Here is a 27,421-nt window from a genome sequence, read left to right as displayed (position 1 = left end):
CAAGTTTGCCATAATGATAAATTAATATATGAAGAAATGCTGTAGGTAAAATTCTATATTCACACTCCTACTCACAGGGTTTAGCTGGTGACGTGAGTTTTTTCGCCAGCTGTGAAGGAGACAAATTTTTGCCACGCGCCAACAGCGCTTTCACAGTTGCGGTCTTCTGTACACCAGTTTGGATAGGTGCAGGTGGAGGTGCAGTGGTTGCAGAAGCACTGGAGGTTGCAGCGTGAGGTGCAGGCTGACGTACGCTGGTGACCACAGCAGAAGCCCGTCTTTTCAGGACATATGTCTTGAAAATGGCCATGTTGGTTTTGGGCCTGGCATCTGCCTTAATGAGGTACCTGATGAGGGCTTGAGCCTCCTTGCTCTGGTCCTCATAAACATCTTTCATGGAGCGGCCCTGGAAGTCACCAAACTCCACCATCAAGCAGCCCTGGTCTCCAGTTGCCCGGGCTTCTGCCTGCATTTCCTGCTTCCTCTGATACTTTTCCACTTCTTCTGCCATCTCTCTAATTTGAGAAGTGTACTGTAGGAACAGTTGTTTATTTTGTGACAGGGGTGTTGTCTGCGCTGTCTCAGTGGAAATGCTGAGCACCAAATACACGGCATACCCCAGAGAGTTTTCCAGGAGCCATCTAAATCTCTGGCCCTGGTACTTCCCAAACTGAAGTTTGCAGTGAGCCAGTACTAAAAACTGGTCACTGGGGTCACTGGGGTCTCCACTGTTCCACCTCCACCTCCTCCTTAGGTTTGGCCCTTCCAGACTCCAAATTTTCAAGGCGCTTCGCCTCCGCCGAAGGCGCCATGAGGAGTCGGCTTGATGTTGCCGATTGCCGTTGAAAAGAGGGATATGCATACATTTTCTGAAATGAAAATCAGAAAAAGACTACTATCTTTTGCAATCTGAAAGACACCTGTATGTTAAGTGTGTAACAATAATTTAACAAGCTACGCATAAACTATATTACTGTGGTAATAAACTTGGCCATGACATAAACTGTCCTGAAGATGAGTTTTCTACAAAGGACAGGAATCCCTGACATATAAAATATGTAATGTCAGTATGAAGTCTGAAATTTCCTTTTATTTCCAATGCTTTCATCTTAAACCATGACTACACACACCAGGCTATAAAATATTACATTAAATATATAATACTTCAAAAGTGGTCATCTTACCCCAGGGTTACACCAGGTGCTTTTACCTCTTAAAATCTTTTTAAGTGTTTTTAACTTTCTGGTCTACCCAAATTAAAATGAGCACTATTCCCATATACTTTTGCTCATATGGATACATTTGGCCTTTTTTGTTTGTTTTTAGTTAAGACTCTCAATGTTTTATTTATAAAAAAGTCATTATTATATAATTTTAGAAAATATAAATGTATTTCTTGGTAAATGCATTTTTCCATATCTCCACAACAATTTGGTAACGATTTTTACAATCAAAATGTGTGTGTGTTATTATGTGTTATAACCAAATATAAATGTAAATAGTTTAATCGTTATTTTCATTCATAGGACCCAGAAACCATGACTTCTTAGACAATACACACATCATTGTTGACAGTAGCATAGCTTAATTAGCTGACGGTCGATAACTTTAACTTATCTGATCATTTATCATGTGAAAAGTTACAGGTTCACAGGTACTGAAGAAAGCATGAACTGTATGCTAGCTAGCTATACTGACACGATTCGTTTTCAAAAAATACACACTGTATATTAACCAATAATGACCAGTTTTCAATGAATGAAGTAATAGCCTTACCTTTAACAAAGATGACAATGACAACGACCGGCGATTGGTCAAAAGGAGGCCACGGGAGAGAAACGCGATTGGAGGAAAGTAAGCCCCGGAAGAGAAACTCGATTGATCAAAAGTAAGCCACAGGCAAAACGCGATTTGTCAAAAGTAAGCCACAGGCGAAACGCGATTTGTCAAAAGTAAGCCACAGGCGAAACGCGATTTGTCAAAAGTAAGCCACAAGCGAAACGCGATTTGTCAAAAGTAAGCCAACTACTGCTTTCCACCCACTGAGGCGAAGTAAGCCAAAAGTAAGCCCACATGAACCAATCGCATTTCACCTGTGGCTTACTTTTGACCAATCGCATTTCACCTGTGGCTTACTTTTGACCAATCGCGTTTCGCCTGTGGCTTACTTTTGATCAATCGCGTTTCTCTTCTGGGGCTTACTTTCCTCCAATCGCGTTTCTCTTCCGTTGCTTACTTTCCTCCAATCGCGTTTCTCTCCCGTGGCCTCCTTTTGACCAATCGCCGGTCATTGTTATTGTCATCTTTGTTAAAGGTAAGGCTGTTACTTCATTCATTGAAAACTGGTCATTATTTGTTCATATACAGTGTGTATTTTTGGAAAATGAATCGTGTCAGTATAGCTAGCTAGCACACAGTTCATGATAAATGATCAGATAAGTTAAAGTTATCGACCGTCAGCTAATTAAGCTATGCTACTGTCAACAATGATGTGTGTATTGTCTTAGAAGTCATGGTTTCTGGGCCCTTTGAATGAAAATAACGATTAAACTATTTACATTTATATTTGATAACAACACATAATAACACACACACATTTTAAATGTAAAAATCGTTACCAAATTGTTGTGGAGATATGGAAAACTGCATTTACCAAGAAATAAATTTATATTTTCTAAAATAAAGTAATAATAACAACTTTTTTTATAAATAAAACATTGAGAGTCTTAACTAAAAACAGCGAGTGACCTGTATTTTTGGGTGCTCTGCTCACAGCAGAGCTACATCGAAATGTCAAGAGCAGAATCAGTTTGACCGTCTGACAGCATGCTGCGAGAGGGCTTGCCACTGGTCATCGTCTGAATAGGCACTCTCTGCGTTTGACCACTTCGTGTTTATTTAGCCGGATGGGAAGGCAGCGCTTTCTTGTACGTGACGGGATGCAAATTCTTGAAGGCTCTCTTTAGTGACGGGTCCAAACAAAGATCTCATCTGCTCCTCTAGCCCTATCGGCGACTCGTGCACTTCGAGCCTTCTTAGTGACGGCGCAAGTTGCTGACTGCGGACTGCGTTGGTGGTATAGTGGTGAGCATAGCTGCCTTCCAAGCAGTTGACTCGGATTCGATTCCCGGCCAACGCATGTCCTTTGGCTCGGGCTGACGTCGAAGCAGAACTCCCTCTGTGACCTGTGCCTCCACCCAAAACTTTTGGATGGAATAATTTCGGATGGACCCATCATTAGCTGAAGTCGCATAACACTTGCAACACTACCCGTAGCAGGGGTCATTGTTTGGACTCTTTTTTTTTTTTTTTTTTTTTTTTTAATTGCGCTTTAAACAAAAAGTATTGTGTCAATGCAACTGAACAACATTTATTAGGAACACAGTGCGTCAAAAAGCAAAATGACAGTTAAAGGCATTTCGTTATTGAACTCTTTGATGACATCATTCAGCTAAGTTCAGTTTAAATAGTATCTGTGCAATAATTTGCAATCAAGTCAACGATATCGCTGTACATGAAGTGTCCCCAGCTCCGCCTGCCAGAAGCGACAGAGGCAAGAAACCAAAACTCGATCGGTGAAAGGATGGAGAAAAAACCCGGTGAGAAACCAGGCTCAGTCGGGGAGACAGTTCTCCCCTTGTCAGACGAAACAGGTAGATTAGCTCCAGGCTGCAGGAATGTCAGACTGTGCAGAAGAATCATCTGTTTCCTGTGGTCTTGTCCAGGTGGTCTTTACAGGGGATTTGTATCTGCGGCTCATCTAGTTGTCACGGTCTCCGCTGTGTTTCTGGGCCATAGAGGTCCTTTCTAGGTGTTGATCCACCATCTTCTCTGGATACGGACTGGATCCGGGTGACTGAAGCGGATACAGACTGGATCTGGTGGCTACGGTGACCTCGGAATAAGGGATTTCTTTAAAAGACTTTTTTTTTCATATAAGATTTTATCCAACTTTTCAGATAGAGGCATGAGAAAGAGATTGCCTTGATTGGGCTTTTGGTTATTATAGGCACTCTCTGCTTTTGACCACTTCGTGTTTATTTAGCCGGATGGGAAGGCAGCGCTTTCTTGTACGTGACGGGATGCAAATTCTTGAAGGCTCTCTTTAGTGACGGGTCCAAACAAAGATCTCATCTGCTCCTCTAGCCCTATCGGCGACTCGTGCACTTCGAGCCTTCTTAGTGACGGCGCAAGTTGCTGACTGCTGACTGCGTTGGTGGTATAGTGGTGAGCATAGCTGCCTTCCAAGCAGTTGACCCGGATTCGATTCCCGGCCAACGCATGTCCTTTGGCTGGGGCTGACGTCGAAGCAGAACTCCCTCTGTGACCTGTGCCTCCACCCAAAACTTTTGGATGGAATAATTTCGGATGGACCCATCATTAGCTGAAGTCGCATAACACTTGCAACACTACCCGTAGCAGGGGTCATTGTTTGGACTCTTTTTTTTTTTTTTTTTTTTTTTTTTAATTGCGCTTTAAACAAAAAGTATTGTGTCAATGCAACTGAACAACATTTATTAGGAACACAGTGCGTCAATAAAGCTACTGACTTCCGCCTGCGTTGGTGGTATAGTGGTGAGCATAGCTGCCTTCCAAGCAGTTGACCCGGGTTCGATTACCGGCCAACGCATGTCCTTTGGCTCGGGCTGACGTCGAAGCAGAACTCCTTCTGTGACCTGCGACTCCAACCAAACATTTTGGATGGATCATTCGGAAGACGAAAAGAACCAGCTCTCCCCGTCGGGGAATCGAACCCCGGTCTTCCGCATGACAGGCGGAGATGCTGTCCACTATACTAACGAGGAGCCGTGCATGCTGCCGTTTCCCCCCCAACTGACGGCACTGCACTGACATAACTAAACAATGCATGGCTTCTTCTGACGCAGACCCAGCCCTAGCACCGTAAAATTTCTGATGGACCCATCATTAGCTGAAGTCGCATAACACTTGCAACACTACCTGTAGCAGGGGTCATTGTTTGGACTCTTTTTTTTTTTTTTTTTTTTTAATTGCGCTTTAAACAAAAAGTATTGTGTCAATGCAACTGAACAACATTTATTAGGAACACAGTGCGTCAATAAAGCTACTGACATCCGCCTGCGTTGGTGGTATAGTGGTGAGCATAGCTGCCTTCCAAGCAGTTGACCCGTGTTCGATTCCCGGCCAACGCATGTCCTTTGGCTCGGGCTGACGTCGAAGCAGAACTCCTTCTGTGACCTGCGACTCCAACCAAACATTTTGGATGGATCATTCGGAAGACAAAAAGAACCAGCTCTCCCCGTCGGGGAATCGAACCCCGGTCTTCCGCGTGACAGGCGGAGATACTGTCCACTATACTAACGAGGAGCCGTGCATGCTGCCGTTTCCCCCCCAACTGACGGCACTGCACTGACATAACTAAACAATGCATGGCTTCTTCTGACGCAGACCCAGCCCTAGCACCGTAAAATTTCTGATGGACCCATCATTAGCTGAAGTCGAATAACACTTGGAACACTACCCGTAGCAGGGGTCATTGTTTGGACTCTTTTTTTTTTTTTTTTTTTTTTTAATTGCGCTTTAAACAAAAAGTATTGCGTCAATGCAACTGAACAACATTAATTAGGAACACAGTGCGTCAAAAAGCAAAATGACAGTTAAAGGCATTTCGTTATTGAACTCTTTGATGACATCATTCAGCTAAGTTCAGTTTAAATAGTATCTGTGCAATAATTTGCAATCAAGTCAACGATATCGCTGTACATGAAGTGTCCCCAGCTCCGCCTGCCAGAAGCGACAGAGGGAAGAAACCAAAACTCGATCGGTGAAAGGATGGAGAAAAAACCCGGTGAGAAACCAGGCTCAGTCGGGGAGACAGTTCTCCCCTTGTCAGACGAAACCAGTAGATCAGCTCCAGGCTGCAGGAATGTCAGACTGTGCAGAAGAATCATCTGTTTCCTGTGGTCTTGTCCAGGTGGTCTTTACAGGGGATTTGTATCTGCGGCTCATCTAGTTGTCACGGTCTCCGCTGTGTTTCTGGGCCATAGAGGTCCTTTCTAGGTGTTGATCCACCATCTTCTCTGGATACGGACTGGATCCGAGTGACTGAAGCGGATACAGACTGGATCTGGTGGCTACGGTGACCTCGGAATAAGGGATTTCTTTAAAAGACTTTTTTTTTCATATAAGATTTTATCCAACTTTTCAGATAGAGGCATGAGAAAGAGATTGCCTTGATTGGGCTTTTGGTTATTGGTGGACCGAGAGGACTTTTTTGAGTTTTACTCCTCCCTTTTGGAGTAGGGGGGGGGGGGGGTGCTGACGAAACACATGTGGGCAGGCATTGTCACCCTTGATGACCCTTGGCGAGCGTAGTAGTTTAACAGAGGCAGCGCACAGGCCCGAGGGTTTGGAGACACAGCTCGAGTTTCTCTTCATTGTCGCATAAATCTTTCGCCTTTTACTAAAGATTTCCGTGGAGGGGAACTTTTGAGAGTGACCTGTATTTTTGGGTGCTCTGCTCACAGCAGAGCTACATCGAAATGTCAAGAGCAGAATCAGTTTGACCGTCCGGCAGCATGCTGCGAGAGGGCTTGCCACTGGTCGTCGTCTGAATAGGCACTCTCTGCGTTTGACCACTTCGTGTTTATGTAGCCGGATGGGAAGGCAGCGCTTTCTTGTACGTGACGGGATGCAAATTCTTGAAGGCTCTCTTTAGTGACGGGTCCAAACAAAGATCTCATCTGCTCCTCTAGCCCTATCGGCGACTCGTGCACTTCGAGTCTTCTTAGTGACGGCGCAAGTTGCTGGCTGCTGACTGCGTTGGTGGTATAGTGGTGAGCATAGCTGCCTTCCAAGCAGTTGACCCGGATTCGATTCCCGGCCAACGCATGTCCTTTGGCTCGGGCTGACGTCGAAGCAGAACTCCCTCTGTGACCTGTGCCTCCACCCAAAACTTTTGGATGGAATAATTTCGGATGGACCCATCATTAGCTGAAGTCGCATAACACTTGCAACACTACCCGTAGCAGGGGTCATTGTTTGGACTCTTTTTTTTTTTTTTTTTTTTTTTTAAATTGCGCTTTAAACAAAAAGTATCGCGTCAATGCAACTGAACAACATTAATTAGGAACACAGTGCGTCAAAAAGCAAAATGACAGTTAAAGGCATTTCGTTATTGAACTCTTTGATGACATCATTCAGCTAAGTTCAGTTTAAATAGTATCTGTGCAATAATTTGCAATCAAGTCAACGATATCGCTGTACATGAAGTGTCCCCAGCTCCGCCTGCCAGAAGCGACAGAGGGAAGAAACCAAAACTCGATCGGTGAAAGGATGGAGAAAAAACCCGGTGAGAAACCAGGCTCAGTCGGGGAGACAGTTCTCCCCTTGTCAGACGAAACCAGTAGATCAGCTCCAGGCTGCAGGAATGTCAGACTGTGCAGAAGAATCATCTGTTTCCTGTGGTCTTGTCCAGGTGGTCTTTACAGGGGATTTGTATCTGCGGCTCATCTAGTTGTCACGGTCTCCGCTGTGTTTCTGGGCCATAGAGGTCCTTTCTAGGTGTTGATCCACCATCTTCTCTGGATACGGACTGGATCCGGGTGACTGAAGCGGATACAGACTGGATCTGGTGGCTACGGTGAACTCGGAATAAGGGATTTCTTTAAAAGACTTTTTTTTTCATATAAGATTTTATCCAACTTTTCAGATAGAGGCATGAGAAAGAGATTGCCTTGATTGGGCTTTTGGTTATTATAGGCACTCTCTGCGTTTGACCACTTCGTGTTTATTTAGCCGGATGGGAAGGCAGCGCTTTCTTGTACGTGACGGGATGCAAATTCTTGAAGGCTCTCTTTAGTGACGGGTCCAAACAAAGATCTCATCTGCTCCTCTAGCCCTATTGGCGACTCGTGCACTTCGAGCCTTCTTAGTGACGGCGCAAGTTGCTGACTGCGTTGGTGGTATAGTGGTGAGCATAGCTGCCTTCCAAGCAGTTGGAGAGAACAGTGCGCATGTCCTTTGGCTCGGGCTGACGTCGAAGCAGAACTCCCTCTGTGACCTGTGCCTCCACCCAAAACTTTTGGATGGAATAATTTCGGATGGACCCATCATTAGCTGAAGTCGCATAACACTTGCAACACTACCTGTAGCAGGGGTCATTGTTTGGACTCTTTTTTTTTTTTTTTTTTTTTTAATTGCGCTTTAAACAAAAAGTATTGTGTCAATGCAACTGAACAACATTTATTAGGAACACAGTGCGTCAATAAAGCTACTGACATCCGCCTGCGTTGGTGGTATAGTGGTGAGCATAGCTGCCTTCCAAGCAGTTGACCCGTGTTCGATTCCCGGCCAACGCATGTCCTTTGGCTCGGGCTGACGTCGAAGCAGAACTCCTTCTGTGACCTGCGACTCCAACCAAACATTTTGGATGGATCATTCGGAAGACAAAAAGAACCAGCTCTCCCCGTCGGGGAATCGAACCCCGGTCTTCCGCGTGACAGGCGGAGATACTGTCCACTATACTAACGAGGAGCCGTGCATGCTGCCGTTTCCCCCCCAACTGACGGCACTGCACTGACATAACTAAACAATGCATGGCTTCTTCTGACGCAGACCCAGCCCTAGCACCGTAAAATTTCTGATGGACCCATCATTAGCTGAAGTCGCATAACACTTGGAACACTACCCGTAGCAGGGGTCATTGTTTGGATGGAGAAAAAACCCGGTGAGAAACCAGGCTCAGTCGGGGAGACAGTTCTCCCCTTGTCAGACGAAACCAGTAGATCAGCTCCAGGCTGCAGGAATGTCAGACTGTGCAGAAGAATCATCTGTTTCCTGTGGTCTTGTCCAGGTGGTCTTTACAGGGGATTTGTATCTGCGGCTCATCTAGTTGTCACGGTCTCCGCTGTGTTTCTGGGCCATAGAGGTCCTTTCTAGGTGTTGATCCACCATCTTCTCTGGATACGGACTGGATCCGAGTGACTGAAGCGGATACAGACTGGATCTGGTGGCTACGGTGACCTCGGAATATGGGATTTCTTTAAAAGACTTTTTTTTTCATATAAGATTTTATCCAACTTTTCAGATAGAGGCATGAGAAAGAGATTGCCTTGATTGGGCTTTTGGTTATTGGTGGACCGAGAGGACTTTTTTGAGTTTTACTCCTCCCTTTTGGAGTAGGGGGGGGGGGTGCTGACGAAACACATGTGGGCAGGCATTGTCACCCTTGATGACCCTTGGCGAGCGTAGTAGTTTAACAGAGGCAGCGCACAGGCCCGAGGGTTTGGAGACACAGCTCGAGTTTCTCTTCATTGTCGCATAAATCTTTCGCCTTTTACTAAAGATTTCCGTGGAGGGGAACTTTTGAGAGTGACCTGTATTTTTGGGTGCTCTGCTCACAGCAGAGCTACATCGAAATGTCAAGAGCAGAATCAGTTTGACCGTCCGGCAGCATGCTGCGAGAGGGCTTGCCACTGGTCGTCGTCTGAATAGGCACTCTCTGCGTTTGACCACTTCGTGTTTATGTAGCCGGATGGGAAGGCAGCGCTTTCTTGTACGTGACGGGATGCAAATTCTTGAAGGCTCTCTTTAGTGACGGGTCCAAACAAAGATCTCATCTGCTCCTCTAGCCCTATCGGCGACTCGTGCACTTCGAGTCTTCTTAGTGACGGCGCAAGTTGCTGGCTGCTGACTGCGTTGGTGGTATAGTGGTGAGCATAGCTGCCTTCCAAGCAGTTGACCCGGATTCGATTCCCGGCCAACGCATGTCCTTTGGCTCGGGCTGACGTCGAAGCAGAACTCCCTCTGTGACCTGTGCCTCCACCCAAAACTTTTGGATGGAATAATTTCGGATGGACCCATCATTAGCTGAAGTCGCATAACACTTGCAACACTACCCGTAGCAGGGGTCATTGTTTGGACTCTTTTTTTTTTTTTTTTTTTTTTTTAAATTGCGCTTTAAACAAAAAGTATCGCGTCAATGCAACTGAACAACATTAATTAGGAACACAGTGCGTCAAAAAGCAAAATGACAGTTAAAGGCATTTCGTTATTGAACTCTTTGATGACATCATTCAGCTAAGTTCAGTTTAAATAGTATCTGTGCAATAATTTGCAATCAAGTCAACGATATCGCTGTACATGAAGTGTCCCCAGCTCCGCCTGCCAGAAGCGACAGAGGGAAGAAACCAAAACTCGATCGGTGAAAGGATGGAGAAAAAACCCGGTGAGAAACCAGGCTCAGTCGGGGAGACAGTTCTCCCCTTGTCAGACGAAACCAGTAGATCAGCTCCAGGCTGCAGGAATGTCAGACTGTGCAGAAGAATCATCTGTTTCCTGTGGTCTTGTCCAGGTGGTCTTTACAGGGGATTTGTATCTGCGGCTCATCTAGTTGTCACGGTCTCCGCTGTGTTTCTGGGCCATAGAGGTCCTTTCTAGGTGTTGATCCACCATCTTCTCTGGATACGGACTGGATCCGGGTGACTGAAGCGGATACAGACTGGATCTGGTGGCTACGGTGAACTCGGAATAAGGGATTTCTTTAAAAGACTTTTTTTTTCATATAAGATTTTATCCAACTTTTCAGATAGAGGCATGAGAAAGAGATTGCCTTGATTGGGCTTTTGGTTATTATAGGCACTCTCTGCGTTTGACCACTTCGTGTTTATTTAGCCGGATGGGAAGGCAGCGCTTTCTTGTACGTGACGGGATGCAAATTCTTGAAGGCTCTCTTTAGTGACGGGTCCAAACAAAGATCTCATCTGCTCCTCTAGCCCTATTGGCGACTCGTGCACTTCGAGCCTTCTTAGTGACGGCGCAAGTTGCTGACTGCGTTGGTGGTATAGTGGTGAGCATAGCTGCCTTCCAAGCAGTTGGAGAGAACAGTGCGCATGTCCTTTGGCTCGGGCTGACGTCGAAGCAGAACTCCCTCTGTGACCTGTGCCTCCACCCAAAACTTTTGGATGGAATAATTTCGGATGGACCCATCATTAGCTGAAGTCGCATAACACTTGCAACACTACCTGTAGCAGGGGTCATTGTTTGGACTCTTTTTTTTTTTTTTTTTTTTTTAATTGCGCTTTAAACAAAAAGTATTGTGTCAATGCAACTGAACAACATTTATTAGGAACACAGTGCGTCAATAAAGCTACTGACATCCGCCTGCGTTGGTGGTATAGTGGTGAGCATAGCTGCCTTCCAAGCAGTTGACCCGTGTTCGATTCCCGGCCAACGCATGTCCTTTGGCTCGGGCTGACGTCGAAGCAGAACTCCTTCTGTGACCTGCGACTCCAACCAAACATTTTGGATGGATCATTCGGAAGACAAAAAGAACCAGCTCTCCCCGTCGGGGAATCGAACCCCGGTCTTCCGCGTGACAGGCGGAGATACTGTCCACTATACTAACGAGGAGCCGTGCATGCTGCCGTTTCCCCCCCAACTGACGGCACTGCACTGACATAACTAAACAATGCATGGCTTCTTCTGACGCAGACCCAGCCCTAGCACCGTAAAATTTCTGATGGACCCATCATTAGCTGAAGTCGCATAACACTTGGAACACTACCCGTAGCAGGGGTCATTGTTTGGATGGAGAAAAAACCCGGTGAGAAACCAGGCTCAGTCGGGGAGACAGTTCTCCCCTTGTCAGACGAAACCAGTAGATCAGCTCCAGGCTGCAGGAATGTCAGACTGTGCAGAAGAATCATCTGTTTCCTGTGGTCTTGTCCAGGTGGTCTTTACAGGGGATTTGTATCTGCGGCTCATCTAGTTGTCACGGTCTCCGCTGTGTTTCTGGGCCATAGAGGTCCTTTCTAGGTGTTGATCCACCATCTTCTCTGGATACGGACTGGATCCGAGTGACTGAAGCGGATACAGACTGGATCTGGTGGCTACGGTGACCTCGGAATATGGGATTTCTTTAAAAGACTTTTTTTTTCATATAAGATTTTATCCAACTTTTCAGATAGAGGCATGAGAAAGAGATTGCCTTGATTGGGCTTTTGGTTATTGGTGGACCGAGAGGACTTTTTTGAGTTTTACTCCTCCCTTTTGGAGTAGGGGGGGGGGGGGGTGCTGACGAAACACATGTGGGCAGGCATTGTCACCCTTGATGACCCTTGGCGAGCGTAGTAGTTTAACAGAGGCAGCGCACAGGCCCGAGGGTTTGGAGACACAGCTCGAGTTTCTCTTCATTGTCGCATAAATCTTTCGCCTTTTACTAAAGATTTCCGTGGAGGGGAACTTTTGAGAGTGACCTGTATTTTTGGGTGCTCTGCTCACAGCAGAGCTACATCGAAATGTCAAGAGCAGAATCAGTTTGACCGTCCGGCAGCATGCTGCGAGAGGGCTTGCCACTGGTCGTCGTCTGAATAGGCACTCTCTGCGTTTGACCACTTCGTGTTTATGTAGCCGGATGGGAAGGCAGCGCTTTCTTGTACGTGACGGGATGCAAATTCTTGAAGGCTCTCTTTAGTGACGGGTCCAAACAAAGATCTCATCTGCTCCTCTAGCCCTATCGGCGACTCGTGCACTTCGAGTCTTCTTAGTGACGGCGCAAGTTGCTGGCTGCTGACTGCGTTGGTGGTATAGTGGTGAGCATAGCTGCCTTCCAAGCAGTTGACCCGGATTCGATTCCCGGCCAACGCATGTCCTTTGGCTCGGGCTGACGTCGAAGCAGAACTCCCTCTGTGACCTGTGCCTCCACCCAAAACTTTTGGATGGAATAATTTCGGATGGACCCATCATTAGCTGAAGTGGCATAACACTTGCAACACTACCCGTAGCAGGGGTCATTGTTTGGACTCTTTTTTTTTTTTTTTTTTTTTTTTAAATTGCGCTTTAAACAAAAAGTATCGCGTCAATGCAACTGAACAACATTAATTAGGAACACAGTGCGTCAAAAAGCAAAATGACAGTTAAAGGCATTTCGTTATTGAACTCTTTGATGACATCATTCAGCTAAGTTCAGTTTAAATAGTATCTGTGCAATAATTTGCAATCAAGTCAACGATATCGCTGTACATGAAGTGTCCCCAGCTCCGCCTGCCAGAAGCGACAGAGGGAAGAAACCAAAACTCGATCGGTGAAAGGATGGAGAAAAAACCCGGTGAGAAACCAGGCTCAGTCGGGGAGACAGTTCTCCCCTTGTCAGACGAAACCAGTAGATCAGCTCCAGGCTGCAGGAATGTCAGACTGTGCAGAAGAATCATCTGTTTCCTGTGGTCTTGTCCAGGTGGTCTTTACAGGGGATTTGTATCTGCGGCTCATCTAGTTGTCACGGTCTCCGCTGTGTTTCTGGGCCATAGAGGTCCTTTCTAGGTGTTGATCCACCATCTTCTCTGGATACGGACTGGATCCGGGTGACTGAAGCGGATACAGACTGGATCTGGTGGCTACGGTGAACTCGGAATAAGGGATTTCTTTAAAAGACTTTTTTTTTCATATAAGATTTTATCCAACTTTTCAGATAGAGGCATGAGAAAGAGATTGCCTTGATTGGGCTTTTGGTTATTATAGGCACTCTCTGCGTTTGACCACTTCGTGTTTATTTAGCCGGATGGGAAGGCAGCGCTTTCTTGTACGTGACGGGATGCAAATTCTTGAAGGCTCTCTTTAGTGACGGGTCCAAACAAAGATCTCATCTGCTCCTCTAGCCCTATCGGCGACTCGTGCACTTCGAGCCTTCTTAGTGACGGCGCAAGTTGCTGACTGCGTTGGTGGTATAGTGGTGAGCATAGCTGCCTTCCAAGCAGTTGGAGAGAACAGTGCGCATGTCCTTTGGCTCGGGCTGACGTCGAAGCAGAACTCCCTCTGTGACCTGTGCCTCCACCCAAAACTTTTGGATGGAATAATTTCGGATGGACCCATCATTAGCTGAAGTCGCATAACACTTGCAACACTACCTGTAGCAGGGGTCATTGTTTGGACTCTTTTTTTTTTTTTTTTTTTTTTAATTGCGCTTTAAACAAAAAGTATTGTGTCAATGCAACTGAACAACATTTATTAGGAACACAGTGCGTCAATAAAGCTACTGACATCCGCCTGCGTTGGTGGTATAGTGGTGAGCATAGCTGCATTCCAAGCAGTTGACCCGTGTTCGATTCCCGGCCAACGCATGTCCTTTGGCTCGGGCTGACGTCGAAGCAGAACTCCTTCTGTGACCTGCGACTCCAACCAAACATTTTGGATGGATCATTCGGAAGACAAAAAGAACCAGCTCTCCCCGTCGGGGAATCGAACCCCGGTCTTCCGCGTGACAGGCAGAGATACTGTCCACTATACTAACGAGGAGCCGTGCATGCTGCCGTTTCCCCCCCAACTGACGGCACTGCACTGACATAACTAAACAATGCATGGCTTCTTCTGACGCAGACCCAGCCCTAGCACCGTAAAATTTCTGATGGACCCATCATTAGCTGAAGTCGCATAACACTTGGAACACTACCCGTAGCAGGGGTCATTGTTTGGATGGAGAAAAAACCCGGTGAGAAACCAGGCTCAGTCGGGGAGACAGTTCTCCCCTTGTCAGACGAAACCAGTAGATCAGCTCCAGGCTGCAGGAATGTCAGACTGTGCAGAAGAATCATCTGTTTCCTGTGGTCTTGTCCAGGTGGTCTTTACAGGGGATTTGTATCTGCGGCTCATCTAGTTGTCACGGTCTCCGCTGTGTTTCTGGGCCATGGAGGTCCTTTCTAGGTGTTGATCCACCATCTTCTCTGGATACGGACTGGATCCGAGTGACTGAAGCGGATACAGACTGGATCTGGTGGCTACGGTGACCTCGGAATATGGGATTTCTTTAAAAGACTTTTTTTTTCATATAAGATTTTATCCAACTTTTCAGATAGAGGCATGAGAAAGAGATTGCCTTGATTGGGCTTTTGGTTATTGGTGGACCGAGAGGACTTTTTTGAGTTTTACTCCTCCCTTTTGGAGTAGGGGGGGGGGGGGTGCTGACGAAACACATGTGGGCAGGCATTGTCACCCTTGATGACCCTTGGCGAGCGTAGTAGTTTAACAGAGGCAGCGCACAGGCCCGAGGGTTTGGAGACACAGCTCGAGTTTCTCTTCATTGTCGCATAAATCTTTCGCCTTTTACTAAAGATTTCCGTGGAGGGGAACTTTTGAGAGTGACCTGTATTTTTGGGTGCTCTGCTCACAGCAGAGCTACATCGAAATGTCAAGAGCAGAATCAGTTTGACCGTCCGGCAGCATGCTGCGAGAGGGCTTGCCACTGGTCGTCGTCTGAATAGGCACTCTCTGCGTTTGACCACTTCGTGTTTATGTAGCCGGATGGGAAGGCAGCGCTTTCTTGTACGTGACGGGATGCAAATTCTTGAAGGCTCTCTTTAGTGACGGGTCCAAACAAAGATCTCATCTGCTCCTCTAGCCCTATCGGCGACTCGTGCACTTCGAGTCTTCTTAGTGACGGCGCAAGTTGCTGGCTGCTGACTGCGTTGGTGGTATAGTGGTGAGCATAGCTGCCTTCCAAGCAGTTGACCCGGATTCGATTCCCGGCCAACGCATGTCCTTTGGCTCGGGCTGACGTCGAAGCAGAACTCCCTCTGTGACCTGTGCCTCCACCCAAAACTTTTGGATGGAATAATTTCGGATGGACCCATCATTAGCTGAAGTGGCATAACACTTGCAACACTACCCGTAGCAGGGGTCATTGTTTGGACTCTTTTTTTTTTTTTTTTTTTTTTTTAAATTGCGCTTTAAACAAAAAGTATCGCGTCAATGCAACTGAACAACATTAATTAGGAACACAGTGCGTCAAAAAGCAAAATGACAGTTAAAGGCATTTCGTTATTGAACTCTTTGATGACATCATTCAGCTAAGTTCAGTTTAAATAGTATCTGTGCAATAATTTGCAATCAAGTCAACGATATCGCTGTACATGAAGTGTCCCCAGCTCCGCCTGCCAGAAGCGACAGAGGGAAGAAACCAAAACTCGATCGGTGAAAGGATGGAGAAAAAACCCGGTGAGAAACCAGGCTCAGTCGGGGAGACAGTTCTCCCCTTGTCAGACGAAACCAGTAGATCAGCTCCAGGCTGCAGGAATGTCAGACTGTGCAGAAGAATCATCTGTTTCCTGTGGTCTTGTCCAGGTGGTCTTTACAGGGGATTTGTATCTGCGGCTCATCTAGTTGTCACGGTCTCCGCTGTGTTTCTGGGCCATAGAGGTCCTTTCTAGGTGTTGATCCACCATCTTCTCTGGATACGGACTGGATCCGGGTGACTGAAGCGGATACAGACTGGATCTGGTGGCTACGGTGAACTCGGAATAAGGGATTTCTTTAAAAGACTTTTTTTTTCATATAAGATTTTATCCAACTTTTCAGATAGAGGCATGAGAAAGAGATTGCCTTGATTGGGCTTTTGGTTATTGGTGGACAGAGAGGACTTTTTTGAGTTTTACTCCTCCCTTTTGGAGTAGGGGGGGGGTGCTGACGAAACACATGTGGGCAGGCATTGTCACCCTTGATGACCCTTGGCGAGCGTAGTAGTTTAACAGAGGCAGCGCACAGGCCCGAGGGTTTGGAGACACAGCTCGAGTTTCTCTTCATTGTCGCATAAATCTTTCGCCTTTTACTAAAGATTTCCGTGGAGGGGAACTTTTGAGAGTGACCTGTATTTTTGGGTGCTCTGCTCACAGCAGAGCTACATCGAAATGTCAAGAGCAGAATCAGTTTGACCCTCCGACAGCATGCTGCGAGAGGGCTTGCCACTGGTCGTCGTCTGAATAGGCACTCTCTGCGTTTGACCACTTCGTGTTTATTTAGCCGGATGGGAAGGCAGCGCTTTCTTGTACGTGACGGGATGCAAATTCTTGAAGGCTCTCTTTAGTGACGGGTCCAAACAAAGATCTCATCTGCTCCTCTAGCCCTATCGGCGACTCGTGCACTTCGAGCCTTCTTAGTGACGGCGCAAGTTGCTGACTGCTGACTGCGTTGGTGGTATAGTGGTGAGCATAGCTGCCTTCCAAGCAGTTGACCCCGATTCGATTCCCGGCCAACGCATGTCCTTTGGCTCGGGCTGACGTCGAAGCAGAACTCCCTCTGTGACCTGTGCCTCCACCCAAAACTTTTGGATGGAATAATTTCGGATGGACCCATCATTAGCTGAAGTCGCATAACACTTGCAACACTACCCGTAGCAGGGGTCATTGTTTGGACTCTTTTTTTTTTTTTTTTTTTTTTTTTTTTTTATTTGCGCTTTAAACAAAAAGTATTGTGTCAATGCAACTGAACAACATTTATTAGGAACACAGTGCGTCAATAAAGCTACTGACTTCCGCCTGCGTTGGTGGTATAGTGGTGAGCATAGCTGCCTTCCAAGCAGTTGACCCGGGTTCGATTCCCGGCCAACGCATGTCCTTTGGCTCGGGCTGACGTCGAAGCAGAACTCCTTCTGTGACCTGCCACTCCAACCAAACATTTTGGATGGATCATTCGGAAGACGAAAAGAACCAGCTCTCCCCGTCGGGGAATCGAACCCCGGTCTTCCGCGTGACAGGCGGAGATACTGTCCACTATACTAACGAGGAGCCGTTTATGCTGCCGTTTCCCCCCCAACTGACGGCACTGCACTGACATAACTAAACAATGCATGGCTTCTTCTGACGCAGACCCAGCCCTAGCACCGTAAAATTTCTGATGGACCCATCATTAGCTGAAGTCGCATAACACTTGGAACACTACCCGTAGCAGGGGTCATTGTTTGGACTCTTTTTTTTTTTTTTTTTTTTTTTAATTGCGCTTTAAACAAAAAGTATTGCGTCAATGCAACTGAACAACATTAATTAGGAACACAGTGCGTCAAAAAGCAAAATGACAGTTAAAGGCATTTCGTTATTGAACTCTTTGATGACATCATTCAGCTAAGTTCAGTTTAAATAGTATCTGTGCAATAATTTGCAATCAAGTCAATGATATCGCTGTACATGAAGTGTCCCCAGCTCCGCCTGCCAGAAGCGACAGAGGGAAGAAACCAAAACTCGATCGGTGAAAGGATGGAGAAAAAACCCGGTGAGAAACCAGGCTCAGTTGGGGAGACAGTTCTCCCCTTGTCAGACGAAACCAGTAGATCAGCTCCAGGCTGCAGGAATGTCAGACTGTGCAGAAGAATCATCTGTTTCCTGTGGACTTGTCCAGGTGGTCTTTACAGGGGATTTGTATCTGCGGCTCATCTAGTTGTCACGGTCTCCGCTGTGTTTCTGGGCCATAGAGGTCCTTTCTAGGTGTTGATCCACCATCTTCTCTGGATACGGACTGGATCCGGGTGACTGAAGCGGATACAGACTGGATCTGGTGGCTACGGTGAACTCGGAATAAGGGATTTCTTTAAAAGACTTTTTTTTTCATATAAGATTTTATCCAACTTTTCAGATAGAGGCATGAGAAAGAGAATGCCTTGATTGGGCTTTTGGTTATTATAGGCACTCTCTGCGTTTGACCACTTCGTGTTTATTTAGCCGGATGGGAAGGCAGCGCTTTCTTGTACGTGACGGGATGCAAATTCTTGAAGGCTCTCTTTAGTGACGGGTCAAAACAAAGATCTCATCTGCTCCTCTAGCCCTATCGGCGACTCGTGCACTTCGAGCCTTCTTAGTGACGGCGCAAGTTGCTGACTGCGTTGGTGGTATAGTGGTGAGCATAGCTGCCTTCCAAGCAGTTGGAGAGAGCAGTGCGCATGTCCTTTGGCTCGGGCTGACGTCGAAGCAGAACTCCCTCTGTGACCTGTGCCTCCACCCAAAACTTTTGGATGGAATAATTTCGGATGGACCCATCATTAGCTAAAGTCGCATAACACTTGCAACACTACCCGTAGCAGGGGTCATTGTTTGGACTCTTATTTTTTTTATTTTTTTTTTTTTTAAATTGCGCTTTAAACAAAAAGTATTGTGTCAATGCAACTGAACAACATTTATTAGGAACACAGTGCGTCAAGAAAGCTACTGACTTCAGCCTGCATTGGTGGTATAGTGGTGAGCATAGCTGCCTTCCAAGCAGTTGACCCGGGTTCGATTCCCGGCCAACGCATGTCCTTTGGCTCGGGCTGACGTCGAAGCAGAACTCCTTCTGTGACCTGCGACTCCAACCAAACATTTTGGATGGATCATTCGGAAGACGAAAAGAACCAGCTCTCCCCGTCGGGGAATCGAACCCCGGTCTTCCGCGTGACAGGCGGAGATACTGTCCACTATACTAACGAGGAGCCGTTTATGCTGCCGTTTCCCCCCCAACTGACGGCACTGCACTGACATAACTAAACAATGCATGGCTTCTTCTGACGCAGACCCAGCCCTAGCACCGTAAAATTTCTGATGGACCCATCATTAGCTGAAGTCGCATAACACTTGGAACACTACCCGTAGCAGGGGTCATTGTTTGGACTCTTTTTTTTTTTTTTTTTTTTTAAATTGCGCTTTAAACAAAAAGTATTGCGTCAATGCAACTGAACAACATTAATTAGGAACACAGTGCGTCAAAAAGCAAAATGACAGTTAAAGGCATTTCGTTATTGAACTCTTTGATGACATCATTCAGCTAAGTTCAGTTTAAATAGTATCTGTGCAATAATTTGCAATCAAGTCAACGATATCGCTGTACATGAAGTGTCCCCAGCTCCGCCTGCCAGAAGCGACAGAGGGAAGAAACCAAAACTCGATCGGTGAAAGGATGGAGAAAAAACCCGGTGAGAAACCAGGCTCAGTCGGGGAGACAGTTCTCCCCTTGTCAGACGAAACCAGTAGATCAGCTCCAGGCTGCAGGAATGTCAGACTGTGCAGAAGAATCATCTGTTTCCTGTGGTCTTGTCCAGGTGGTCTTTACAGGGGATTTGTATCTGCGGCTCATCTAGTTGTCACGGTCTCCGCTGTGTTTCTGGGCCATAGAGGTCCTTTCTAGGTGTTGATCCACCATCTTCTCTGGATACGGACTGGATCCGAGTGACTGAAGCGGATACAGACTGGATCTGGTGGCTACGGTGACCTCGGAATAAGGGATTTCTTTAAAAGACTTTTTTTTTTCATATAAGATTTTATCCAACTTTTCAGATAGAGGCATGAGAAAGAGATTGCCTTGATTGGGCTTTTGGTTATTGGTGGACCGAGAGGACTTTTTTGAGTTTTACTCCTCCCTTTTGGAGTAGGGGGGGGGGGGTGCTGACGAAACACATGTGGGCAGGCATTGTCACCCTTGATGACCCTTGGCGAGCGTAGTAGTTTAACAGAGGCAGCGCACAGGCCCGAGGGTTTGGAGACACAGCTCGAGTTTCTCTTCATTGTCGCATAAATCTTTCGCCTTTTACTAAAGATTTCCGTGGAGGGGAACTTTTGAGAGTGACCTGTATTTTTGGGTGCTCTGCTCACAGCAGAACTACATCGAAATGTCAAGAGCAGAATCAGTTTGACCGTCCGGCAGCATGCTGCGAGAGGGCTTGCCACTGGTCGTCGTCTGAATAGGCACTCTCTGCGTTTGACCACTTCGTGTTTATTTAGCCGGATGGCAAGGCAGCGCTTTCTTGTACGTGACGGGATGCAAATTCTTGAAGGCTCTCTTTAGTGACGGGTCCAAACAAAGATCTCATCTGCTCCTCTAGCCCTATCGGCGACTCGTGCACTTCGAGCCTTCTTAGTGACGGCGCAAGTTGCTGACTGCTGACTGCGTTGGTGGTATAGTGGTGAGCATAGCTGCCTTCCAAGCAGTTGACCCGGATTCGATTCCCGGCCAACGCATGTCCTTTGGCTCGGGCTGACGTCGAAGCAGAACTCCCTCTGTGACCTGTGCCTCCACCCAAAACTTTTGGATGGAATAATTTCGGATGGACCCATCATTAGCTGAAGTCGCATAACACTTGCAACACTACCCGTAGCAGGGGTCATTGTTTGGACTCTTATTTTTTTTTTTTTTTTTTTTTTTAAATTGCGCTTTAAACAAAAAGTATTGTGTCAATGCAACTGAACAACATTTATTAGGAACACAGTGCATCAAGAAAGCTACTGACTTCAGCCTGCGTTGGTGGTATAGTGGTGAGCATAGCTGCCTTCCAAGCAGTTGACCCGGGTTCGATTCCCGGCCAACGCATGTCCTTTGGCTCGGGCTGACGTCGAAGCAGAACTCCTTCTGTGACCTGCGACTCCAACCAAACATTTGGATGGATCATTCGGAAGACGAAAAGAACCAGCTCTCCCCGTCGGGGAATCGAACCCCGGTCTTCCGCGTGACAGGCGGAGATACTGTCCACTATACTAACGAGGAGCCGTGCATGCTGCCGTTTCCCCCCCAACTGACGGCACTGCACTGACATAACTAAACAATGCATGGCTTCTTCTGACGCAGACCCAGCCCTAGCACCGTAAAATTTCTGATGGACCCATCATTAGCTGAAGTCGCATAACACTTGGAACACTACCCGTAGCAGGGGTCATTGTTTGGACTCTTTTTTTTTTTTTTTTTTTTTTAAATTGCGCTTTAAACAAAAAGTATCGCGTCAAGGCAACTGAACAACATTAATTAGGAACACAGTGCGTCAAAAAGCAAAATGACAGTTAAAGGCATTTCGTTATTGAACTCTTTGATGACATCATTCAGCTAAGTTCAGTTTAAATAGTATCTGTGCAATAATTTGCAATCAAGTCAACGATATCGCTGTACATGAAGTTTCCCCAGCTCCGCCTGCCAGAAGCGACAGAGGGAAGAAACCAAAACTCGATCGGTGAAAGGATGGAGAAAAAACCCGGTGAGAAACCAGGCTCAGTCGGGGAGACAGTTCTCCCCTTGTCAGACGAAACCAGTAGATCAGCTCCAGGCTGCAGGAATGTCAGACTGTGCAGAAGAATCATCTGTTTCCTGTGGACTTGTCCAGGTGGTCTTTACAGGGGATTTGTATCTGCGGCTCATCTAGTTGTCACGGTCTCCGCTGTGTTTCTGGGCCATAGAGGTCCTTTCTAGGTGTTGATCCACCATCTTCTCTGGATACGGACTGGATCCGGGTGACTGAAGCGGATACAGACTGGATCTGGTGGCTACGGTGAACTCGGAATAAGGGATTTCTTTAAAAGACTTTTTTTTTCATATAAGATTTTATCCAACTTTTCAGATAGAGGCATGAGAAAGAGATTGCCTTGATTGGGCTTTTGGTTATTATAGGCACTCTCTGCGTTTGACCACTTCGTGTTTATTTAGCCGGATGGGAAGGCAGCGCTTTCTTGTACGTGACGGGATGCAAATTCTTGAAGGCTCTCTTTAGTGACGGGTCCAAACAAAGATCTCATCTGCTCCTCTAGCCCTATCGGCGACTCATGCACTTCGAGCCTTCTTAGTGACGGCGCAAGTTGCTGACTGCGTTGGTGGTATAGTGGTGAGCATAGCTGCCTTCCAAGCAGTTGGAGAGAACAGTGCGCATGTCCTTTGGCTCGGGCTGACGTCGAAGCAGAACTCCCTCTGTGACCTGTGCCTCCACCCAAAACTTTTGGATGGAATAATTTCGGATGGACCCATCATTAGCTGAAGTCGCATAACACTTGCAACACTACCTGTAGCAGGGGTCATTGTTTGGACTCTTTTTTTTTTTTTTTTTTTTTTAATTGCGCTTTAAACAAAAAGTATTGTGTCAATGCAACTGAACAACATTTATTAGGAACACAGTGCGTCAATAAAGCTACTGACATCTGCCTGCGTTGGTGGTATAGTGGTGAGCATAGCTGCCTTCCAAGCAGTTGACCCGTGTTCGATTCCCGGCCAACGCATGTCCTTTGGCTCGGGCTGACGTCGAAGCAGAACTCCTTCTGTGACCTGCGACTCCAACCAAACATTTTGGATGGATCATTCGGAAGACAAAAAGAACCAGCTCTCCCCGTCGGGGAATCGAACCCCGGTCTTCCGCGTGACAGGCGGAGATACTGTCCACTATACTAACGAGGAGCCGTGCATGCTGCCGTTTCCCCCCCAACAGACGGCACTGCACTGACATAACTAAACAATGCATGGCTTCTTCTGACGCAGACCCAGCCCTAGCACCGTAAAATTTCTGATGGACCCATCATTAGCTGAAGTCGCATAACACTTGGAACACTACCCGTAGCAGGGGTCATTGTTTGGACTCTTTTTTTTTTTTTTTTTTTTTTTTAAATTGCGCTTTAAACAAAAAGTATTGCGTCAATGCAACTGAACAACATTAATTAGGAACACAGTGCGTCAAAAAGCAAAATGACAGTTAAAGGCATTTCGTTATTGAACTCTTTGATGACATCATTCAGCTAAGTTCAGTTTAAATAGTATCTGTGCAATAATTTGCAATCAAGTCAACGATATCGCTGTACATGAAGTGTCCCCAGCTCCGCCTGCCAGAAGCGACAGAGGGAAGAAACCAAAACTCGATCGGTGAAAGGATGGAGAAAAAACCCGGTGAGAAACCAGGCTCAGTCGGGGAGACAGTTCTCCCCTTGTCAGACGAAACCAGTAGATCAGCTCCAGGCTGCAGGAATGTCAGACTGTGCAGAAGAATCATCTGTTTCCTGTGGACTTGTCCAGCTGGTCTTTACAGGGGATTTGTATCTGCGGCTCATCTAGTTGTCACGGTCTCCGCTGTGTTTCTGGGCCATAGAGGTCCTTTCTAGGTGTTGATCCACCATCTTCTCTGGATACGGACTGGATCCGGGTGACTGAAGCGGATACAGACTGGATCTGGTGGCTACGGTGAACTCGGAATAAGGGATTTCTTTAAAAGACTTTTTTTTTCATATAAGATTTTATCCAACTTTTCAGATAGAGGCATGAGAAAGAGATTGCCTTGATTGGGCTTTTGGTTATTATAGGCACTCTCTGCGTTTGACCACTTCGTGTTTATTTAGCCGGATGGGAAGGCAGCGCTTTCTTGTACGTGACGGGATGCAAATTCTTGAAGGCTCTCTTTAGTGACGGGTCCAAACAAAGATCTCATCTGCTCCTCTAGCCCTATCGGCGACTCGTGCACTTCGAGCCTTCTTAGTGACGGCGCAAGTTGCTGACTGCGTTGGTGGTATAGTGGTGAGCATAGCTGCCTTCCAAGCAGTTGGAGAGAGCAGTGCGCATGTCCTTTGGCTCGGGCTGACGTCGAAGCAGAACTCCCTCTGTGACCTGTGCCTCCACCCAAAACTTTTGGATGGAATAATTTCGGATGGACCCATCATTAGCTAAAGTCGCATAACACTTGCAACACTACCTGTAGCAGGGGTCATTGTTTGGACTCTTTTTTTTTTTTTTTTTTTTTTTTTTTTTTTTAATTGCGCTTTAAACAAAAAGTATTGTGTCAATGCAACTGAACAACATTTATTAGGAACACAGTGCGTCAATAAAGCTACTGACATCCGCCTGCGTTGGTGGTATAGTGGTGAGCATAGCTGCCTTCCAAGCAGTTGACCCGGGTTCGATTCCCGGCCAACGCATGTCCTTTGGCTCGGGCTGACGTCGAAGCAGAACTCCTTCTGTGACCTGCGACTCCAACCAAACATTTTGGATGGATCATTCGGAAGACGAAAAGAACCAGCTCTCCCCGTCGGGGAATCGAACCCCGGTCTTCCGCGTGACAGGCGGAGATACTGTCCACTATACTAACGAGGAGCCGTTTATGCTGCCGTTTCCCCCCCAACTGACGGCACTGCACTGACATAACTAAACAATGCATGGCTTCTTCTGACGCAGACCCAGCCCTAGCACCGTAAAATTTCTGATGGACCCATCATTAGCTGAAGTCGCATAACACTTGGAACACTACCCGTAGCAGGGGTCATTGTTTGGACTCTTTTTTTTTTTTTTTTTTTTTTTAAATTGCGCTTTAAACAAAAAGTATTGTGTCAATGCAACTGAACAACATTAATTAGGAACACAGTGCGTCAATAAAGCTACTGACATCTGCCTGCGTTGGTGGTATAGTGGTGAGCATAGCTGCCTTCCAAGCAGTTGACCCGTGTTCGATTCCCGGCCAACGCATGTCCTTTGGCTCGGGCTGACGTCGAAGCAGAACTACTTCTGTGACCTGCGACTCCAACCAAACATTTTGGATGGATCATTCGGAAGACAAAAAGAACCAGCTCTCCCCGTCGGGGAATCGAACCCCGGTCTTCCGCGTGACAGGCGGAGATACTGTCCACTATACTAACGAGGAGCCGTGCATGCTGCCGTTTCCCCCCCAACTGACGGCACTGCACTGACATAACTAAACAATGCATGGCTTCTTCTGACGCAGACCCAGCCCTAGCACCGTAAAATTTCTGATGGACCCATCATTAGCTGAAGTCGCATAACACTTGGAACACTACCCGTAGCAGGGGTCATTGTTTGGACTCTTTTTTTTTTTTTTTTTTTTTTTTAAATTGCGCTTTAAACAAAAAGTATTGCGTCAATGCAACTGAACAACATTAATTAGGAACACAGTGCGTCAAAAAGCAAAATGACAGTTAAAGGCATTTCGTTATTGAACTCTTTGATGACATCATTCAGCTAAGTTCAGTTTAAATAGTATCTGTGCAATAATTTGCAATCAAGTCAACGATATCGCTGTACATGAAGTGTCCCCAGCTCCGCCTGCCAGAAGCGACAGAGGGAAGAAACCAAAACTCGATCGGTGAAAGGATGGAGAAAAAACCCGGTGAGAAACCAGGCTCAGTCGGGGAGACAGTTCTCCCCTTGTCAGACGAAACCAGTAGATCAGCTCCAGGCTGCAGGAATGTCAGACTGTGCAGAAGAATCATCTGTTTCCTGTGGACTTGTCCAGGTGGTCTTTACAGGGGATTTGTATCTGCGGCTCATCTAGTTGTCACGGTCTCCGCTGTGTTTCTGGGCCATAGAGGTCCTTTCTAGGTGTTGATCCACCATCTTCTCTGGATACGGACTGGATCCGGGTGACTGAAGCGGATACAGACTGGATCTGGTGGCTACGGTGAACTCGGAATAAGGGATTTCTTTAAAAGACTTTTTTTTTCATATAAGATTTTATCCAACTTTTCAGATAGAGGCATGAGAAAGAGATTGCCTTGATTGGGCTTTTGGTTATTATAGGCACTCTCTGCGTTTGACCACTTCGTGTTTATTTAGCCGGATGGGAAGGCAGCGCTTTCTTGTACGTGACGGGATGCAAATTCTTGAAGGCTCTCTTTAGTGACGGGTCAAAACAAAGATCTCATCTGCTCCTCTAGCCCTATCGGCGACTCGTGCACTTCGAGCCTTCTTAGTGACGGCGCAAGTTGCTGACTGCGTTGGTGGTATAGTGGTGAGCATAGCTGCCTTCCAAGCAGTTGGAGAGAGCAGTGCGCATGTCCTTTGGCTCGGGCTGACGTCGAAGCAGAACTCCCTCTGTGACCTGTGCCTCCACCCAAAACTTTTGGATGGAATAATTTCGGATGGACCCATCATTAGCTAAAGTCGCATAACACTTGCAACACTACCTGTAGCAGGGGTCATTGTTTGGACTCTTTTTTTTTTTTTTTTTTTTTTTTTTTTTTTTTTTAATTGCGCTTTAAACAAAAAGTATTGTGTCAATGCAACTGAACAACATTTATTAGGAACACAGTGCGTCAATAAAGCTACTGACATCCGCCTGCGTTGGTGGTATAGTGGTGAGCATAGCTGCCTTCCAAGCAGTTGACCCGGGTTCGATTCCCGGCCAACGCATGTCCTTTGGCTCGGGCTGACGTCGAAGCAGAACTCCTTCTGTGACCTGCGACTCCAACCAAACATTTTGGATGGATCATTCGGAAGACGAAAAGAACCAGCTCTCCCCGTCGGGGAATCGAACCCCGGTCTTCCGCGTGACAGGCGGAGATACTGTCCACTATACTAACGAGGAGCCGTTTATGCTGCCGTTTCCCCCCCAACTGACGGCACTGCACTGACATAACTAAACAATGCATGGCTTCTTCTGACGCAGACCCAGCCCTAGCACCGTAAAATTTCTGATGGACCCATCATTAGCTGAAGTCGCATAACACTTGGAACACTACCCGTAGCAGGGGTCATTGTTTGGACTCTTTTTTTTTTTTTTTTTTTTTAAATTGCGCTTTAAACAAAAAGTATTGCGTCAATGCAACTGAACAACATTAATTAGGAACACAGTGCGTCAAAAAGCAAAATGACAGTTAAAGGCATTTCGTTATTGAACTCTTTGATGACATCATTCAGCTAAGTTCAGTTTAAATAGTATCTGTGCAATAATTTGCAATCAAGTCAACGATATCGCTGTACATGAAGTGTCCCCAGCTCCGCCTGCCAGAAGCGACAGAGGGAAGAAACCAAAACTCGATCGGTGAAAGGATGGAGAAAAAACCCGGTGAGAAACCAGGCTCAGTCGGGGAGACAGTTCTCCCCTTGTCAGACGAAACCAGTAGATCAGCTCCAGGCTGCAGGAATGTCAGACTGTGCAGAAGAATCATCTGTTTCCTGTGGACTTGTCCAGGTG

At 46.6% G+C, this 27,421-nt stretch overlaps 6 non-coding genes across 6 annotated transcripts; all 6 read left to right on the top strand.

The window, feature by feature from the left end:
- The first annotated feature begins 6,397 nt into the window (after positions 1–6,397).
- LOC127980090 (U5 spliceosomal RNA) lies at positions 6,398–6,513 on the top strand. Its single transcript, XR_008159130.1, has one exon. It is a non-coding gene; the product is annotated as a U5 spliceosomal RNA (small nuclear RNA).
- Positions 6,514–9,274: 2,761 nt separating this feature from the next.
- LOC127980089 (U5 spliceosomal RNA) lies at positions 9,275–9,390 on the top strand. The gene has a single exon (XR_008159129.1). It is a non-coding gene; the product is annotated as a U5 spliceosomal RNA (small nuclear RNA).
- A 2,764-nt stretch (positions 9,391–12,154) lies between these two features.
- LOC127980088 (U5 spliceosomal RNA) lies at positions 12,155–12,270 on the top strand. Its single transcript, XR_008159128.1, has one exon. It is a non-coding gene; the product is annotated as a U5 spliceosomal RNA (small nuclear RNA).
- Positions 12,271–15,033: 2,763 nt separating this feature from the next.
- LOC127980087 (U5 spliceosomal RNA) lies at positions 15,034–15,149 on the top strand. The gene has a single exon (XR_008159127.1). It is a non-coding gene; the product is annotated as a U5 spliceosomal RNA (small nuclear RNA).
- A 1,382-nt stretch (positions 15,150–16,531) lies between these two features.
- Positions 16,532–16,647, top strand: LOC127980086 (U5 spliceosomal RNA). Its single transcript, XR_008159126.1, has one exon. It is a non-coding gene; the product is annotated as a U5 spliceosomal RNA (small nuclear RNA).
- A 3,603-nt stretch (positions 16,648–20,250) lies between these two features.
- On the top strand, positions 20,251–20,366 carry LOC127980902 (U5 spliceosomal RNA). The gene has a single exon (XR_008159902.1). It is a non-coding gene; the product is annotated as a U5 spliceosomal RNA (small nuclear RNA).
- Positions 20,367–27,421: the final 7,055 nt, after the last annotated feature.

This window comes from Carassius gibelio, chromosome B19 (assembly GCF_023724105.1).
Source record: "Carassius gibelio isolate Cgi1373 ecotype wild population from Czech Republic chromosome B19, carGib1.2-hapl.c, whole genome shotgun sequence".
NCBI lineage: Eukaryota > Metazoa > Chordata > Actinopteri > Cypriniformes > Cyprinidae > Carassius > Carassius gibelio.
This window is presented reverse-complemented; position numbering and strand designations above follow the sequence as displayed.